Source organism: Camponotus vicinus, unplaced genomic scaffold (genome assembly GCF_025532165.1).
Source record: "Camponotus vicinus isolate PSW18456_S1 unplaced genomic scaffold, iyCamVici1.0 SCAF_12, whole genome shotgun sequence".
Taxonomy (NCBI): domain Eukaryota; kingdom Metazoa; phylum Arthropoda; class Insecta; order Hymenoptera; family Formicidae; genus Camponotus; species Camponotus vicinus.
Genome location: NW_028141948.1, coordinates 2,991,065 through 3,009,202, shown reverse-complemented (window position 1 = coordinate 3,009,202; position 18,138 = coordinate 2,991,065). Strand labels below are relative to the sequence as shown.

General features: G+C 33.0%; 1 protein-coding gene and 1 long non-coding RNA gene across 14 annotated transcripts in view; one reads left to right on the top strand and one right to left on the bottom strand.

Moving 5' to 3' along the window:
* LOC145962640 (uncharacterized) overlaps window positions 1-18,138 on the top strand; it is a 127,304-nt gene that overhangs the window by 57,554 nt on the left and 51,612 nt on the right. The window contains exon 3 of one of the 9 annotated variants that reach the window (XR_014435902.1): window positions 17,139-17,977. The exons of the other annotated variants lie outside the window; for them this stretch is intronic. This is a non-coding gene — a long non-coding RNA (uncharacterized LOC145962640). Of the gene's footprint in view, window positions 1-17,138; window positions 17,978-18,138 lie in introns of those variants that run through there. 9 annotated transcript variants of the gene reach the window in all.
* Window positions 1-18,138, bottom strand: part of LOC145962638 (uncharacterized) — a 94,562-nt gene that overhangs the window by 26,562 nt on the left and 49,862 nt on the right. For 3 of the 5 annotated variants that reach the window (XR_014435895.1, XR_014435894.1, XR_014435897.1), the window contains 2 exons: window positions 9,292-9,648; window positions 8,145-8,939 (listed from right to left, as the gene is read on the bottom strand). The exons of the other annotated variants lie outside the window; for them this stretch is intronic. The gene's annotated coding sequence lies outside the window, so the exon portion shown is untranslated. Of the gene's footprint in view, window positions 1-8,144; window positions 8,940-9,291; window positions 9,649-18,138 lie in introns of those variants that run through there. 5 annotated transcript variants of the gene reach the window in all.

Here is an 18,138-nt window from a genome sequence, read left to right as displayed (position 1 = left end):
AAGAAAAATTTCAGATGATTCTTTGTCGAAAATTAAGGGCGGTTTTTCATATAAACTTATACTCCTACAGCCCTTCTTGTGGAGTTACACTTCTCCAAAAAGGGGGGTAAAAATTAGGTTTTTATTTTTTAGGGTTTTAGGTTTTTATTATAATTTTGTTTTTGTTCCAATTTTCTTAACATTTACTCTAATTTTATTTTTATTTTAAAATTTAACTTCTCCCGTAGTCCGAAACCTGTGCTATTTAGCGTCGTGCTGTGCACGATCACGTATTTTATTTTTTTTCTTGAAAACTACTGATTTTATGAAAAAAATAAAAGAAATAAGAATGTTTCTAAATAAATCAAGCTTTTTAATGCATATTTTTAGATGATCATATTCCGGCCCATTAAAAAGTTGTAATAAAAAATTGAATAGGGGTTGCTGGTTTTATCCCCCTATAACAATAGGGGAGGCTGAAAAAAATATTAATAAATAACCTTTTTACCAGTAGAAAATATCCACTTAATTTCATTTCTTTAACTTGTTCCAAATTTGAGAAAAAAATACAAACCCAATTTTTACCCCTATTTTCGGAGTATAACTCCACAGGGAGGGATGTTTATATGAAAAACCCCCCTTAATTTCCGACAAAGAATCATCTCCTAAAATTTTTCGCACTTATTAAGAAACCCTGTATATATATACACTGTGAAATTTTTCGCACTTATTAAGAAACCCTGTATATATATACACTGTGAAAAGTGTGTTGGGAGCGTTATACGGCGCATTACGACTTTAATTAATCACATTTAGTCGCGTATTTATGCGAATGAATTTGCATCGCGATTTAATGTCAGCGGGATCGTAATGCAATCGAGGTAGATAACGGAAACGACTGGAATAATAATGGACGTGCGACATTTCCTTCCACTTTTCGCGCTTGCTTTTGCGACAGCGAATATTCTGACGGGCGAATGGCGACGGATAAAAATAACATTGCGCGCAATTTCTTGATTATAGGAGATTATGTCACACGGGGAAGTTATAACTTTTTCAGTCATCGGATTCTGCGAGGCAGAAAGTACACGTCATATATCGTTATTATTAACTTTCACAATTTTCTGTCACAATTTTTCGCGTGATGCACTATTGACCGCTTTTCCTAAGCATTATCATAATATTAATAAGCTAATAATATAGTGCATTAATTTTTTTAATATATTAAATATTAAATTTTCTAGTGCATTAATTTTCTAGTGCATTAATTTTTTTTAAAATATTAAATATTAAATTTTCTAAAATCTGAAAAGAATTTTTTTATCGTGCTTGATATCGTATAAGTAAACATTGAGCATTTGTTCTAGATTTTAAAATTGTGGGAATTTCTATTCCGTTGAAAAATTCTCGTAACGATTGGAAATACTCCCGACATGGCTCTTTTAAAAAGCCAGTTATATATCGCAGTTAAAGCGCGGCAATACGGTGCTCGCTTCTACCTGTGGCGAATTTTACCTGGAGGCAAGTGTGCGCCATGTAATTTGGTCAATGGTATCGATTCGATAACGATCGTAATGTTACCGAAATCATTACTTTGTCCACGTACACGTCAGTGCCGAATTTATTGCCTCGTTACACCTGCAATCGAATTTCTTCCTGTTTCAAAATTCTTCATCGAGATTTTGATTGTAAACAAACTTTTGTTTCGTATACGAGTGCATTCTTACGGATCTTGGTCCTATTCGCATATTAAAATTCTGATATCGATACCTTCAAAGCCCACAAGCAAGTTTAACACAGAAGGTAGAGAGACGAATTGGAATTTCGGGGAAAATATTGAAAAGAGTAGGGAACAGGGAAGAGGATGTAGGAGGAGTAGAAAAAACCCAAGTGTAGAACGTATCCGCGAGTCTGATAAAGCGTCGAGCTGTTCGTAATAAGAGCCGGCAGAAAGTTAGCTGAACCGTAAAGCAGAGGCTGAAGAGGGCCACGATGGCGAGAGTTCCAGGAACATCGCGTTCCCTCCAAGAACTCCACACTCGGAGAGAGGGTCCGCCTTGATGCTCCTTTTGCTCCTTTCCTTCTATCTACGTCTCCCACCGCTCCTTCTCGTTCGATCTTGCTCGCGCGTGAAACTTTGTCAGACCGTTTAATTCTTGCCTACTAGAACCGAAAAGAAAGGGCTTTGTTCCACACGTTAAATCGTTCGGTTTTTATCCAGCCAAAGGAGCAAAGGAGGGGATTATTATTGGAATTTCTTTAGCTATTCCTGTGAAAAAGGGCAAAATTTCATCTAAATTATTAGCTATCAGAAATAGATAGAAATATTAAATGAAAATTTCGTAGAAATGTATATGAAATATACATTTTATTGAAATAAGTCTTTTAATTCTTTGTAATCTAATGCGATTTAAAAACGATATGATTATTAAAAAAATATCGGAAAAATAAAATATCAGATAAATTAATTTGTTTTTGCAAAAATGCCGTTATTATACTATATTAAAAAGTGATTTTTAAATTATAGAACATCTAAGAAAATAGTTGACAAGCAACCGTGACGTTTTGATTATAAAAAGAATCGAAGAGAAAAGTGAGGAGGGAGAAAGAATGAGTTGGCGAGAAAAAATAAAACAGAAGGAGAAGATTCTCTCCGAGAGGAAAGAAAGAACGTAAATCGAGGAAGATCAGCGGAAGATGACCGCTTTTCAATTCTGAGAATGATCGTATCGATATTTAATAAATTGTTCGATAATAAATTGCAAAAAATATCGTTAATTAAAAGTTATAAAATCGTCTAAAAAGAACAAAATATAAAATCGTTTCATTTGTCATTTATATTTGAATGAATTTCGCGCAATTGCTGCCGGGATCATCGCCCCCTTTCATAGTATCAAACTATCAACGAAGGTGTTTTTTTGTCGGAGCCATCTTTGATTCATTCTCAGAATCGGAAGAGCCAACAGGCTGGTGGATCCTCCATCACCGGTCCTCTTCCACAAGGTAACGCTTTACCGTTCTTCTTTCTCATGTTGCTTCTTTACTCTTCATTATTCAGGATGAGCCTCGCTTCATTCTCTCTTCGTCTCTCTCTCTCTCTTTCCCCATTTTTATTTGCATTTGATTCATACGTATCCTTTTGTTCGTTGAAATTATTCGCATCTGACATTTTTTTTTAATTATAATTTATTCCGAGAGAAAAAGATTGGTTCATATATTTTATATTATTGGTTCATATATTTTATAATCTTTGTAATTAATTTTTGCTTAAAAAATTAGTACGTTGAAAATATTTTTATATTTTTTTCGCTCCTATCCCTGTATACGATTAATATGACTCGTTTATCCAATTAATGACATTTTTGAAATTTACTTATCGTCGACAACTTATTAAATATCGATGTATGGTCTTTCTTGGAACTAACAGAATAAGTAAGCGGTCACCGCTGATCCTCCTCGACGATGCACGTTCCTCATTCTTCCTCTTTTCTTCGAGAGAGTCCTTTCCTTGTGTTTTATTTTCCCTTACTCTCTTGCCAACTCATTCTTTCTCCTTCTTTACTTCTCTCTTCGATTTCTTTTATAACCGAAGCGCGCATTCATGGTTCTACGAAATTGTTGAACCGTCTTTCTTGTCTGTCGATTTCCTTTAGTTTGCATCGTTGCAAGTTTATGGGAGTGCTCTTGATAATAATGAAATATATCGATAACATTTTACATGATTACTTTTTTCGATTGCAATTTTAGCCATATGAATTAATGTAAATGAATGTTTAATTGTTCATTTAGCATGCAAATGATTGTAATGTAGATGGTCGCATAGATAATCACTCGTCTGTCACGTTAGAAAAATTTAAATACATTTGATATTCGTGAAACAATAAGAACTTTACTTCTCACAAAAAATTAATTTTCAATGTTTATAAATTTTTTAGCGATTTGTTTCGATATTTAAATATCAACAATAAACAAAGTGATTAAAATAATCGATTTATTTCTTATTTTATCACATCTTTATCGGGCGTCTTCGACTTGTAACCTCTCGTAGCATTGCTCTCGTACGGTCAAGTACAACATTATGCCATCCATTTGTGAAAATTCAAATTGAATTCCAAGTTTGGAAACTTTCCCCGAAACATCCGGCCATTGTTTGGATCGTACAATAAATCGTGCGGTAAAGTTGACAACTATATTAAAACTTCAAAATTTATTAATTTATCGTAAAAGGAAAATCTGTTTTTGTTTATTCGGTTTTGCAATTTCTTATTTAATGGTAAAAATCTTTTTAAATTCTTGAATCTTAGGCATATATTTATGTATATATAATTTTAATTATTATTTATTTAAAACAATATATTATAGAAAAATTTTAAATTTGGAAAATCTATAAATTTTTTTCATTATTTATTTCTAAATTTTTTTTACTTCTTTTATTTTGTATATTTTTTTGTTATAAGATATAATCTTATAATTCCTTTCCTTAATTTTATCGAAATCATTAAAAGATTACAATACAATTATTGAAAGATTATGCTAGCATTTTTCGTATTTTTCTTTCATTTTTCAATTTAGAATAGTTTCTCGATTACATAACTTAATCGCGTCAAAAGGGCCGGTAAATATGTCACTAACTTTGCTAAATCGCATATCAACGAATCAATACATGGCAAAGAGTACACGTACACGTTCATACATATATTACACGCGATACACACACATACATCGTATGTCGTGTGTGATCTCAGCATTGGTCGCAGTAAGGGCTATTTATAACATTCCCGGACACGGGATGTTACATAAGTTTACATTATTCATATCGTGCCTTTATGCCTCACACGCGTGTGCGCACGTGCGACAGTGCGTAGTGTAAACCGAGCTGCATTTATGTGCGTGCATATGTATAAAGAATTTCTTTAATTCATGTTTCTCTTGGAGAATTGCACGAGAGATTGTAAATTCGATTTGTCAGTCTTATTTCTCGTTGCGTATTTTTTTATATTATCTTTTATTCTTATGCTAAATAAAATGTAAAAGGCCAACGCGCACACATTAGTTTGAAAGAATCATTTATTATCTATTATATAATTATATTTATCCATTATATAATGAATATATACATGTATACGACTCTCTTTAAAGAGAAGTTTGTAATTCTAACTAAACAACTTTTGTAATTTAATTTTAAAAAAAGATAGTGTACTTATACGTTCAAAACATTTATTCAATTAAATTCACTTATTAAGGTAGTATTTATTGGTTCGTGTGTAATTGCATTGGAAAGCAAAGATTTATGAGAAGAAAGAGAGAGAGAGAGAGAGAAAGAGAGAGAGAGAGAAATACTTAATATTAAATTCAATTATTTTATCATAATACACACTTTTCCATGATTTGATAAAGTTAACGATTAAAAATATTATGTTAGCAAAATAATTATATGCAGAAATTGTTACATGCTATTTTTTTATTAATTTTATCGTTATTATATCCATTGATATTGACCATTGACATAAATTGCATATCGATTTGTCCGAGCAACCTCGCACAAGAAATAGAAATACACGATTTATCAGAGCAAAGAATAGCTGAGGTATTTTCTAAAAGTCAGAATTTATTTGATTACGACGTGCAGCACGAGCGCCGCGGGAAATTCGTTTAAATTGATGACAGAAGGGAAATGAAGTTGCACAAACTAATCGGGAATTCTTTGGACTTTTAACCTGAATTATACCACATGAAAATCTATATAAAGACGCGCGCTGCGCGAGGGAGTCGAGATAAAATCGGTCCCCGATATTTTGCGGAAAGTTTTAATACATTGAAGAAGTAAGGGAAGCGGTTTTAATCGACAGTAAGAGGGAAATGAAATTATGCGGGGTAGCTCGCGGCTATATTAACTCGATCTTACCGTTTTATTTTTCGCCGTCTTATCCGATGCGATTGCGAGAAATGTATTTTATTAGATTAATTGTCATTTAATATTAAATAAGAACAGTATCGAGCAGTTGTATATTAAGAAGTAGGAAAAAAGTTCAGAATGAACGATTTTGAATCGCTCAATAAAAAAATCTCAGAATATTTTATATATAATAAGATGAATAAGAAAAATTTATTAGTGTCAAGCTATAAATAATAATATAATGTAATAATAATTTTTTATAATTATGTTTATATATATATACATTACGTTTCTTGATTATTAATAAGTATTTTGCAATTATTCAGACGATAAAGTTATAATTAATCAATGTACATTCTAGTACAATTTATAGAATTTATACAATTTATACAATATAGGATATAAGCATAATTCTAATAGTTTTTAAATATTTGTACCTATGTTTACATGGCAACATTAATCAACAATGATTGAATATTGCTTCATGAGCGAATCCTCTTCATATGTTAATGTACACAGAAATTTAGTGATTTTAACATCCGTTAATTTCCAATAATAATTAATACGACGTAAATACACAGTATCATGGAAACATGATTATATCATTGTATATGTTAATAACATATTTTGATAATTTTGAAATTACATATTTTGATTGTTACAAACAAAACAGTAGGCGAATTGAATTTTGTCTTTCATATACTTTTTCTTCTTTCAAAAAATTATCGCATTAAAAAAAATATTGTATACATAACAAAATCAGAGGTTTTCGATGAAATTTTAGACGAAATGAAAAAAAAACAAATCTTCTAAAAAAATAATAAGTACAAATTCTTTTCTCTTTAAACTTGAAAAAAAATGCATACATGGTAATGTAACTTTTTGAAATGCGTGTGATAGATAGTATGATTTGTTTGATTTTTCATTTTCATCATCGATTGTTAAAATTAGCGTCGTGCAAAAACGGACTTTGATTATATTAAGTTCAAACGTTTAAACCACTCGATTTAAATTAATTTTTAAAAGACAAGAGAGAAAGAGGGGGAATTTCTTGCATAACATTATCTTTTCATTTGAAAAATCAGACAAAACTAATATATATGTAATGTATATGCATATGTAATGTATACAGCAAAATATAATGTGGAATACAATGCACTATGTAGGTAAAAATTAATATTTCGTAATTTGCCAAACTCGTCGTTATGTATTTTTTAAAACTAGTCGCGGGAAGAGTAAAATTATCCATCGATCAATTGGAACATTTCGATTGTGAAAAGTTGAATGAGGTCGAAAGAGGGGGGACGTGATGGAGTATTTTTAGGAAAAACGGAGTAAATAAGACGCGATGAGAATTTTCGCGTCCTAACCGATTCCAGGTACAATTAAAGAAACGCTGACTACTGTTATGTCGGTTCCATGAAATGCTGGAAAAATGGACACGCGAGAGAAGAGACATGACGTGCTTGCCGAGAAAAAAAAAGTTAATTCATAAAACGTCATACTATGTATCTGTGTTAAGTGGATTTGTTGTGTTTTGCGTGCGTCAATGCGTTCTCAGAGACATAGAAATATATGTACATGTATCACTTGCTTCTTGAATATCGCATTTAATATATTTTATACATCACTTATATTTTAATATTATAAATTAATTTTTTCTATAATTGAGTCCACAATTTTTAGTCTGCAAAAATCATGGAATAAATCATGGAAAATTCATTATTAAATTCAATATTAAATTTTTCAATATTCAATATTATTATATTATATTATATTATTTTTCAATATTCATTATTCAATATTAAATTTTACAATCAGCTGATCTTTAATGTTGATTAAATTAAGAAAAGGAAAATTCAAAGTGTCAACATGTATTCATACATCTTCATTATTTTCATTATTCTCTTTATAGAAAAAAATCTGGTGTCTTATAAAAAAATTTGTAAAAAGTAGATAAAATAAGAAAGTAAAAAAAAATAAGAACGAAAAAAAAAGTTGATGAAAAAGGTATAATAAAATAATAAAATAAAAAGTAGATAAAATAAGAAAGTAAAAATATAAAAATAATAATAATAAGAAAGTAAAAATATAAAAATAGTAATAAAAATAAAAATAAATAAAAACAATTAAATAAATAAAATTTAAAATAAAATAATAAGCTTAGAAAAGTTTGAAATAATATCTATTCTTAAGTATTAATATAATTAATTAACTATAAGTAAAAAATGTCAAATTACAATTATAACGAATTATATACATTTTTACATCTTTTGCAATTGAGAGATAAAAGCCCGGTGACAATCGCCAACTCGTTGAGTGATCTTTTTTTTCTGGGAAACACTTGCATCGCTCGTGTATGTATGCACCACACGCGGCTTCCTGTGACGCCCACTCTGGCGGTCACTTACAATTAGCGTTAGAGTCAAGTATCTGACTCGTCACCGGCGCAAATTGCGTACTAGCGGCTGAATGGGGCTTAATGGTGGTGGCGGCGTAATTCATGAAAAAAGGATCCGGATATACATGTGTCTCTTTATCCTCTCTCCTCCTCTCGGCGATGCGATTCGTCAGACAGGCGACGAGCTATCGCATTGACGAGTTTGATGGGTGTTGCGTCTCTTCGCCCGCTTTTCCCTGCTCGCATGAATGGTCTGACTAGGTGATCGAATTATACGTTGGCACGGCTCGTTAAGCGTTGCACTCGTCGTCGTGAAGGAAGAAAAGGATCGCCGGGTATAGACTCGACGAAACTTCCCCTATTCTCGATAAGACACCATGAATTATTGTACGGAATTAAGCAAAACGTATCATTAATTCCGTCGTCGGTGAGCGCGATGAACTCGCTAATTACGCTGCACGTCATATACGCGATAGACATCTTAAACCAACTAGGAGTGTAATTTTCGCCTCGTTAATTATTTAATCAATATAGCGTAAAATTTTTAACGCCAGTTTTTTCATATCTCCAGAGAGATCATCAAGACTAATGGCTTGCTTTTCCGCTTCGTGGATCATTAAGCCGTTATTAGCGGCTTTTCGTTTTGTCGATCTTCGACATTAGCTGCAAGAATGATAACTGCCTTTATATTTAATCAACCTCAGAATAAATTATTGCGTCCACTTTTCATGCAAAAGCTTTTAAATCTGTTCTGATTATTTAACAAATAATCACAAGATATCAAGACGTTGCTCTGTTTAAAATTATTATAATAAAGGAAAAATAAATATTATAAATATAAAAAATTTATTAAATATTATAAATATAAAAAATATAAATAAAAATTATAAATATCATAAATTTTAGATGATTAATTGATGACAATATAAAGCATCTTCATTGGAAACAGTGAACATTATTTGCAATAATTTTCAGCAACTCCTAGAAAATACTTAATCGTATAAATATATCTTACATTTAACAATATTTATACGTTGCATTGAGTCGCATTTGATCATCGAATCAATATTTCGTTGAAAGGAAGATCGCTCTCGATATTGTACGTAAATCGAGAAAGCGAATGTGTGAGACGCGTGTGTAATTACGCAGCTTCTGGGCAATGTAACCGGCGAAACCAATTTGCGGTTATACTTGGAATTCATGAATGAGGCGCCATGTATAGTGTTCCCGCCTCAATGAGAAGATCTCCGTGTCAGGCGGGTTGATAATCGCCATTGTCCATTGACGTTCCGGAATTTTCAGCATAGCTTCCTATACGTCGGACACGCACGTCGAACGCGCAATCAAGTTGCCTTCCGCTAGTGCACGATGTCTGAATAATAAAGAACACGCTGTTTTTCAACTAAGATCATCGTTCGATGAAATTGTAAACTTTATCGATTTAAGAAAATTGACAGAAAATTATTTCTATTATTATAAAAATTGCATCTCATCTCTTCCTATTTCTTTCATTTTTCTTTCATTTTCTCTCACAGTGTATTTATATTAATTTTCTTTGTTGTTTGCAAATTTTAAACAAGTGTCTTAATTTCAATCTGTAATTGATACATTATTAAGAGAATTAAGTGATTATAATGCTTTCGTTTTAAATGAGAAATTATTAATCGTATTTTAAATATTTTTAAAAATTATTAATCATATTTTATATATTTTTAAAAAGAAAATTATAGAACATATCCAATAATTTTAAATATTATGAAAAAACTAAATTTTTAATTCAATATGAAAACATTAAAATTTTTTATAATATTTACGATTTATATAATTTTTACGATAATTATTTCTATTATTATAAAAATTGTATCTCATCTTTTCCCACTTCTTTCATTTTTCTTTCATTTTCTTTCACAGTGTATTTATATTAATTTTCTTTTTTATTTCTCGTTTACAAATTGTAAACAAGTGTCTTAATTTCAATCGATAATTGATACATTAGTGTTATAATGCTTTCGTTTTAAATGAAAAATTATTAATCGTATTTTTTTTTTATATTTTTAAAAAGAAAATTATAAAATATATCCAATAATTTTAAATATTATGAAAAAAATAAATTTTTAATTTAATATGAAAACAATAAAATTGCTTACAATTTTTACGATAATATAACATTTATATAATTATAATTATAATTATAATTATTCCAAAGGGCAACATAAAAATACACATGCAAAAAAATTGGAAATTTATTTACATAATATTGCGAATCATACATATTTAATAATGCGAAATGTCATTTATTGATCCGAGTAATAAAATAAAATCAAATATAAAATTACGTCCACGTGGAGAGTCGCGACAATTTCAAGATATGACGTGCCTCGCGTCGGTGGCGTGTTGTCATCTTCATCTTCATCGTTCCATCTACTTCCCACATATCCACGAGTTTCTCGCTAATTTAATGCGAGTCACTCCAATTATAGTCGTGCCCACTAGTCGCGAAACTCGCGAAACGAAATTGCCGTGATACTCGGAATTTATGAATGGACCGACGAGACGTACCTAGTTTCGCGCTGGTTAAGAAATTTCCACGAACGCGTCCTATGAACGTCGCCAAACTACGACAAAAGAGAAAGAGAAAGAGAGAGAGAAAGAGAGAGAGAGAGAGAAACTTGAATCGCACGTAGCAGAGGGAATCTCGATTGTTACGCTTGTCGCTTTTGGCTTTTTGTACATCGACATGCAAATAAACAACAAAAAAGGTGAGAATATTTATATTAGAGAAAATTTAAGCACGAATAATTAATAATAATAATAATAATAATAAATAATAATAATAATAATAATAATAATAATAATAATAATAATAATAATAATAATAATAATTAATAATAATAATAATAATAATAAAATAACAAATAAAATAATAAAATAATAATAATAATTAATAATAATTAAATAATAATTTTGCGTACACCTGGTGACGAACCATCGTGTACAATCTTGATTGATTGGAAATAAAATCTAGCAAAGTTCTAAGAGGTCGTCCAAGGATCTAGATTTATGCGAGATCTTCAAATCGTGATTTATACAAAATAAATCACGTCTTTATTCATAGACCGACAGCTGCGCCAACTATTTCGACTCATCGTGTATGAGCGAACGCAACAGCTGCCGAAGAGGTCGCGGCGTCCAGATTTCATCGAACGTTCGAAGTCGCGCGACACGACGACGCAAAGCGAAGTAAACGTGGAATTCGTGAATGAGAGAGATTAGCGCGATGTATCGGCTCGAATATAACGCGTATAACGCCATATGTTTGCTCTTGTTCGATTGTTCGCGGAAGGAGGACGCACCAGATGCCGCATGAAATTGATTCCTGAAATGACAAAGAGCGTACTTTCGTATCTCTTTTATTTGCATGACGCCTCGAAACGCCGTGCTTGAATTTTGCAGAAAAGCATCTGCGTGAAACGACATTGAAAAGCAGAAAGAAATTGATCGTCGCAGATTTGATTCATAGATATGTAGCAATGTGGGGCATACAAGTTTCAGATAACACCCGAGAAATAATATGATTGATGTTTAAGATAGCACGATTAATTAATCGCGATGATTCAGTGGTCTTATCGTCGTCGGATGGACTTTAGCTCGATGAATTTATCTTTGCGGTCGCACTTTTGTATCTCTAGCTTGTGTTTAATAATAGTCCGTGAACTTTGAATAGTGTAAGATGTTAAACGCGAGCTGATGCGTAATGCTGGAATTATTTACATTGTATTTCGACAGCGTAAAAATCGGAGATCGATCTCCATTGTAATCTTCCAATTAGAAATTAACGCGTACGATAACATGTTTTCGAGAGAACGCGATATCGAGCGGAGGCGAAACGTAGTTAAATATGCAATGCATGTTATTAATGAGCGGTATTATTATATAATGTCGAAGTATTGCGAATATCCGTTGCAACATCGCTATTGAAACGTCGGGTTAATCTCTGCGGCATCGCCATTTGCATTTACATTAGCGATCAATCACTTGTCTGTGATGCAGGATCGAGGCAATAATTAACGTAATCGTGCCGGGATGTAGAAATAATTATTCGCAAGCTTTGACAATAAACGCCTCTCAATAAACGTCATAAATCACTCGGGCGCTTCGTTCGCGATGACGTACGTATCGGGGCGCGATATTGAATATATGTGCAACGCCTGCAACAGGTCGACGTAAGGTTTAGGTCAGTTAGGCTTACTTAGGTCACGTCACGCTGATTACTATGCTCGATGGTAGTCGCTATCTGTTACATACGAGGCGAAAATAAATCCCACGAATGACAGCTACTCACGCTATATCCACCTGTTGAACTTCGCTCATGTCGTTTTTCCTATTAATGTCATCTATTGCGATTACCATCGACGACTTTTTACCCCCGTTCGGTTAATGCACGCGAAGAAACGAGGAGAAACTTTTTTCACGCGATTTTTACGTTTACTTGAAAATATATATTTACCTTTTGCCAAGATACTTATATTTACCTTTTGCCAAGATACTTATGAAATAAGTATAATGTTTTAATAAGTAAGCATAATATTTTCTTTTCTCTCTTTTAAATGCAATATGCTATTAAATTATTATATAAAATATTATTATAATATTATGTAAAAAATAAATATTATTATATTATATAAAATATTATATATTTCACAGGAGGCATTAATCTTACAACATTAATCTGGAAATTGCATTAAAAATTATTTCAGTGCAATGCGCATTTTTTAAAAAAATGTGTGGATGTACAATTAATTATTGTTGATTTTTAAATTAATATATATGTATTTTTTCACGCATTTTTTATTTATTATCTTATCGAAAAATTGTGATATGATTTGTTTTATTTCTTTAAAAGGCTCGATGTTGTTGGTGAAATGTGTAAATAAATATTATTATATTATAATATTATGTAAAAAATAAATATTATTATATTATATTATATAAAATATTATATATTTCACAGAAGGCATTAATCTTACAACATTAATCTGGAAATTGCATTAAAAATGATTTCAGTGCAACGCGCATTTTTTTTAAAAATGTGTGGATGTACAATTAATTATTGTTGATTTTTAAATTAATATATATGTATTTTTTATCTATTATCTTATCGAAAAGTTGTGATACGATTTGTTTTATTTCTTCGAGAAGGCTCGATGTTGTTGGTGAAATGTGATTGGCGATGAATGAATGAGAAAGATACACATAAAATGATACGTCCCATGTTTCAGCCGCGCAAAGATGAAATTCTCCGAATCCTTGCGAATTATTCCACGGAACAACAACTTCCACGAAGCGAGTCGAGTCATGAATCGTCGCATAGTTTCCATTCATGGCGTGGCCTTTGAATCGGGATCTCTGTCGATGTTGTGTTCAATAACGTCGGTTGAGTCATTTTCGATAAGATAGGCGGATTCTTAGAATAAACGAGAGGGGCTTTTTTACGAATTATTTGGCGTCCGATAATACGAGAACGTTATTTTGCGTATAACGCAATCTCTGTCTCTCTCTCTCTCTCTCTCGTTAATTCTTTCTTATGCAATATCTTTCAGCCGAGCGTATCATTATTATTTCTGAGAAATTCATTCTAATCCTAACTTGTGTTTGTGTCACTTTGATATGAATTTCGATCAGTTTAATATCGACATATTTGTATAATTATATAGATAACGCTTATTGCATGTGCACTGATGCAAAAAATTCGCATAAATGACCTACGATTTTGCAGCAGGACGCACGCATCTCGGTACAATTCCATTGATTTCGACAACCGACTCTTAATAAAGATATCAGTCGATCGCGCAACATCATAATCATAATCGCTGACAGCTCGCCGATAAACGCGCGCGCGATTTATCGCGTGCAAAAAAAGATACACGAATAAAGTTGATTCCATATCGTCATTTTTCCGCGATTACTCCCTCGGAGTCGCTCACTAGATCGTTTACGCGGATCGGGCTCTCTAAATAAATGCCACGGTGCCTCGTTATTCGCCGACATGCACGTGCTATTAAACATGTGATGGCTTTCTAATGGCTCGTTTAATCTCGCATTCATTTGAAATTCAACGATCGCTCGAATATCTCCAACGAGCAGCGTAACCCGACGATGCCCTTTATCATTGCGCAACCGTAATGCCAAAGTTGCAACGCGGAAAGGGGGAAAAGGAGGAGGATTGCGAATTACGCCCACGCGATCTCATTAGCTCGCGCCCTGCGTGGAAAATGAATCGATCGTTCTCGTGTATGAGCGATCGGGTGCACCCGGATCGCGCGAACTTGCACATGACCTTTCGCGCGCGATAAATCATCGGCGCGTTTAGCGTGTCGGATTTTCAGAGAGCCCGATTAGCAATGATAATTAATTAACGAGCGCGTCGTTGCGAGAACGCGCTCGATTTAGATTAGAGCAAGTTGGTTGTGGCCGAGGTCGATTGACGATTTCGAGAATCCATATCCACGTTCATGATTAATATCGATTACCAGATGGAGAATTTCTCTCTTGTTTTCATGGATAATCCATGGGATGATTGTTTGGAAGGAGCTTATAATTCAGAAATAAAAATTCCTTCCCGAGCTTAATATCATCTAATATATGCATTTAAAGCGTCAGCTCGTTACATTATGTGCAGAGCCTCGGGCGTGGTATTTAGCATGAAAATACGCGATGAGATTACAAATGGAGATTCGACATGAACACGTCAGCAGTCTCTCATCGATGCCGCTCATGGTTGTAATTATTTGGACGCTTTTGATGTCGCTGCGAAGCTAGAATATACGGGAGACGATGGGGTTTGTCGAATCCGATCCATGGATGAGAGGCGAGTCGTTCCCCGAAGCGGACTATGATGCAATAATAAACTGCACACAACAGCGGCGATCTCGACGAGACACGGCAAAGGGTTGCGGGTCACGTAGAATATACACCGTGACCGTTCTTCTCCTCCATCGAGCCGGCCTGGCATCAGGTTGTTGATTCATCGATCGTCTCGTGTGCGCGGTGATATTCCCCGTGACATTTAAATTATCCAGCCGGCCACGCTCGTTCGATCTCTCTCTTCGCGGAACCGAGCGTCGAATGCAGCTGTTATCTAATGGCAATGCATATAATATACGCCTCTAATGGTCCGCAGTAATTATTCAAAAGCTTTATTGTATATTTTCTCACGAGAAACGCATATATTTTGCGTCTCTTTTAATATTTGTTTATTATTTTTATCTCTTCACACGTATATTTTTTGATTAATTTAAAATTATCGAAAATGAAGGGGAGTTTTTCGTATAAATATATATTCCTACATCCCTCCCTGTGGAGTTCTCTTTCGAAAATTATAATAAAAACCTAAAAATCTAAAAAAAAATTTATTTTTTAGGTTTTTATTATAATTTTGTTTTTGTTCCAATTTTCCCAACATTTACTCTAATTTTATTTTTATTTTAAAATTTTCTTTAACTTTTCGTAATTCGAAATCTGTGCTATTTAACGTCGTGCTGTGCACGATAACGTATTTTATTTTTTTTCTTGAAAACTACTGATTTTACGAAAAAAATAAAAGAAATAAAAAAGTTTCTAAATAAATCTTTTAAAATAAAACTTTTTAATGCATATTTTTAGATGATCATATTCCGGCCCATTAAAAAGTTGTAATAAAAAATTGAATAGGGGTTGCTAGTTTTATCCCCCTATAACAATAGGGGAGGCTGAAAAAAATATTAATAAATAACCTTTTTACCAGTAGAAAATATCCACTTAATTTCATTTCTTTAACTTGTTCCAAATTTGAGAAAAAAATACAAACCCAATTTTTACCCCTATTTTCGGAGGAGTATAACTCCACAGGGAAGGATGTAGGAGTATATGTTTATACGAAAAACCCCCCTTAATTTTCGACAAAGAATCATCTCCTAAAATTTTTCGCGCTTATTAAGAAACAAGTATATTTAATTATAATTACGATCGTTACGATTATATACATTATTCATTGCGATATCACGTTTACCCTACTCTACAACAATTACCCCGATTGACCCTACGGTAGTATCACATGACGATATCGTTGTCTAGCAAGCGATCTCTCACGGATAGCGTTGATATGTGTGCAACGCTTGGCAGATTGGCCATTGACGCACATATCGACCTGCGAGTGTATGTATTATATATCGAGTAAAAAGAGAGACAAATGGGACATATGAACGTGAGGTTACGAGATTGACATCGACGTTGGAGCACACGTGTTCGCTCGAATGACGACGACGACGACGATGTTACTCTAATTCGAGATAATTTCATGGCCGCGTTAACGTTTCATCTATTTATTTCTCTCAAGGCTGCCCTCCTCGTCGTGGATTATATCGCACACGGAGTAACAATATATCATCGTTACTCGCAGAATTAATATAGCGTTTATATAAACAGCCCTAAAAAAAAATCTAAATTTATAAAATTAAAATATACATACCTAAACTTTGATATAATGTGCGATAATTTTTTTATTAGTCTCTCTTCGCTTGTACGTCACGTAAACGCAAATATGTAACAAAGTAACGGAGATAATCTTTAGAGAGGCTGACGCTGGCGTTAGCGGCTCCTAAATTGATTTCCGAAGCGTAAACGGCGATATCTCGGTACGCGAACTATACGTGCCTAACTCATTATGTGAACGCGACAACAGGAGACACTACAAAGCGTCGCTGCGTGAGATCGTGCGTACGTGAAAGGCCGTTCGCGAGAGAGGCATTCGCGCGTAAGGGAGGGCGAGAGGTCGCTCGCATGGACACGAGAGGGTGAGAGATCATCGACGTGTATTATTTCCAGTCGATGGGGCCGAGCGGACGAAGGCAACTGAAGGGAAACGCAGGCGAGGAGGAAGATCGGAGCGAGTAATAAAAAGTTTAATTAAAGATTTAATTAATTAAATGCGTCCAATGTATTTTACACTCGTAATTTCTCACGTGAAAGCCTAAATAGATCACGCCATGTTTATTGAAAAATTATTCGATTAAAAAAATAAGTCGCAAGCAAGTCCTGAAAATTTTCTGCTTAGAAATACGAATAAAAATAGATTTATTTTTCCTGGAGAGAGAACATGACGAAGGAAAGTCTTAATGTTCTTATAAGAGATATTTCTGCGCGAAGAAAATTGCATGCATGTATTAGCTATTACGTGCATCTGGGAAAGCTCTTCAATTTAACTTCGTCGTGCAAAACATGCCGTAGCGTAACCGAAGCCGCAGACGACGTAACTTACAGTAGACACGAACTGGCCATTTCGTAGACGTATCGGGAGGGCATCGCGATGTTCTGCGTAACGCGTACGTACTTTTGTACGAGGGAGAATTGCGTTCGTATTATGTATTATGTATTTCCAACCTGTGAGACGAGGATGCACGCGAGAGCGACAAGAATGAATGAAGGCAGAGAGAAAAAGAGAGAAGAACGAAAGTAGAAATAAAAAGATTTATTTATTCCGGAATAAATTTTTGCAGGAGAAGAAAGAAAAAAGGAGAGGAGGAAGAGAATAAGCACAATCGAAGATTTTTATGCAACATATTTAAACGTAATAAATCAAAATTGGAGTTAATAAAAGCAGGAGGAAATTAAAAAAAAGTCTTTAATATGTTGGTGTAAGAAACTTTTATGAATTTTAGATTATCATTTTAATTAATAATTAAAATAATAATACTGATAAATATTAAATATTAAAGTAATAAATACTAATAATTAATTAAATAATTATTAATAAGTAATTAATTAAATAATTATTACTAAATAATTAAATAAATAATTAAATACTCTAATGATTAATAAATATTAA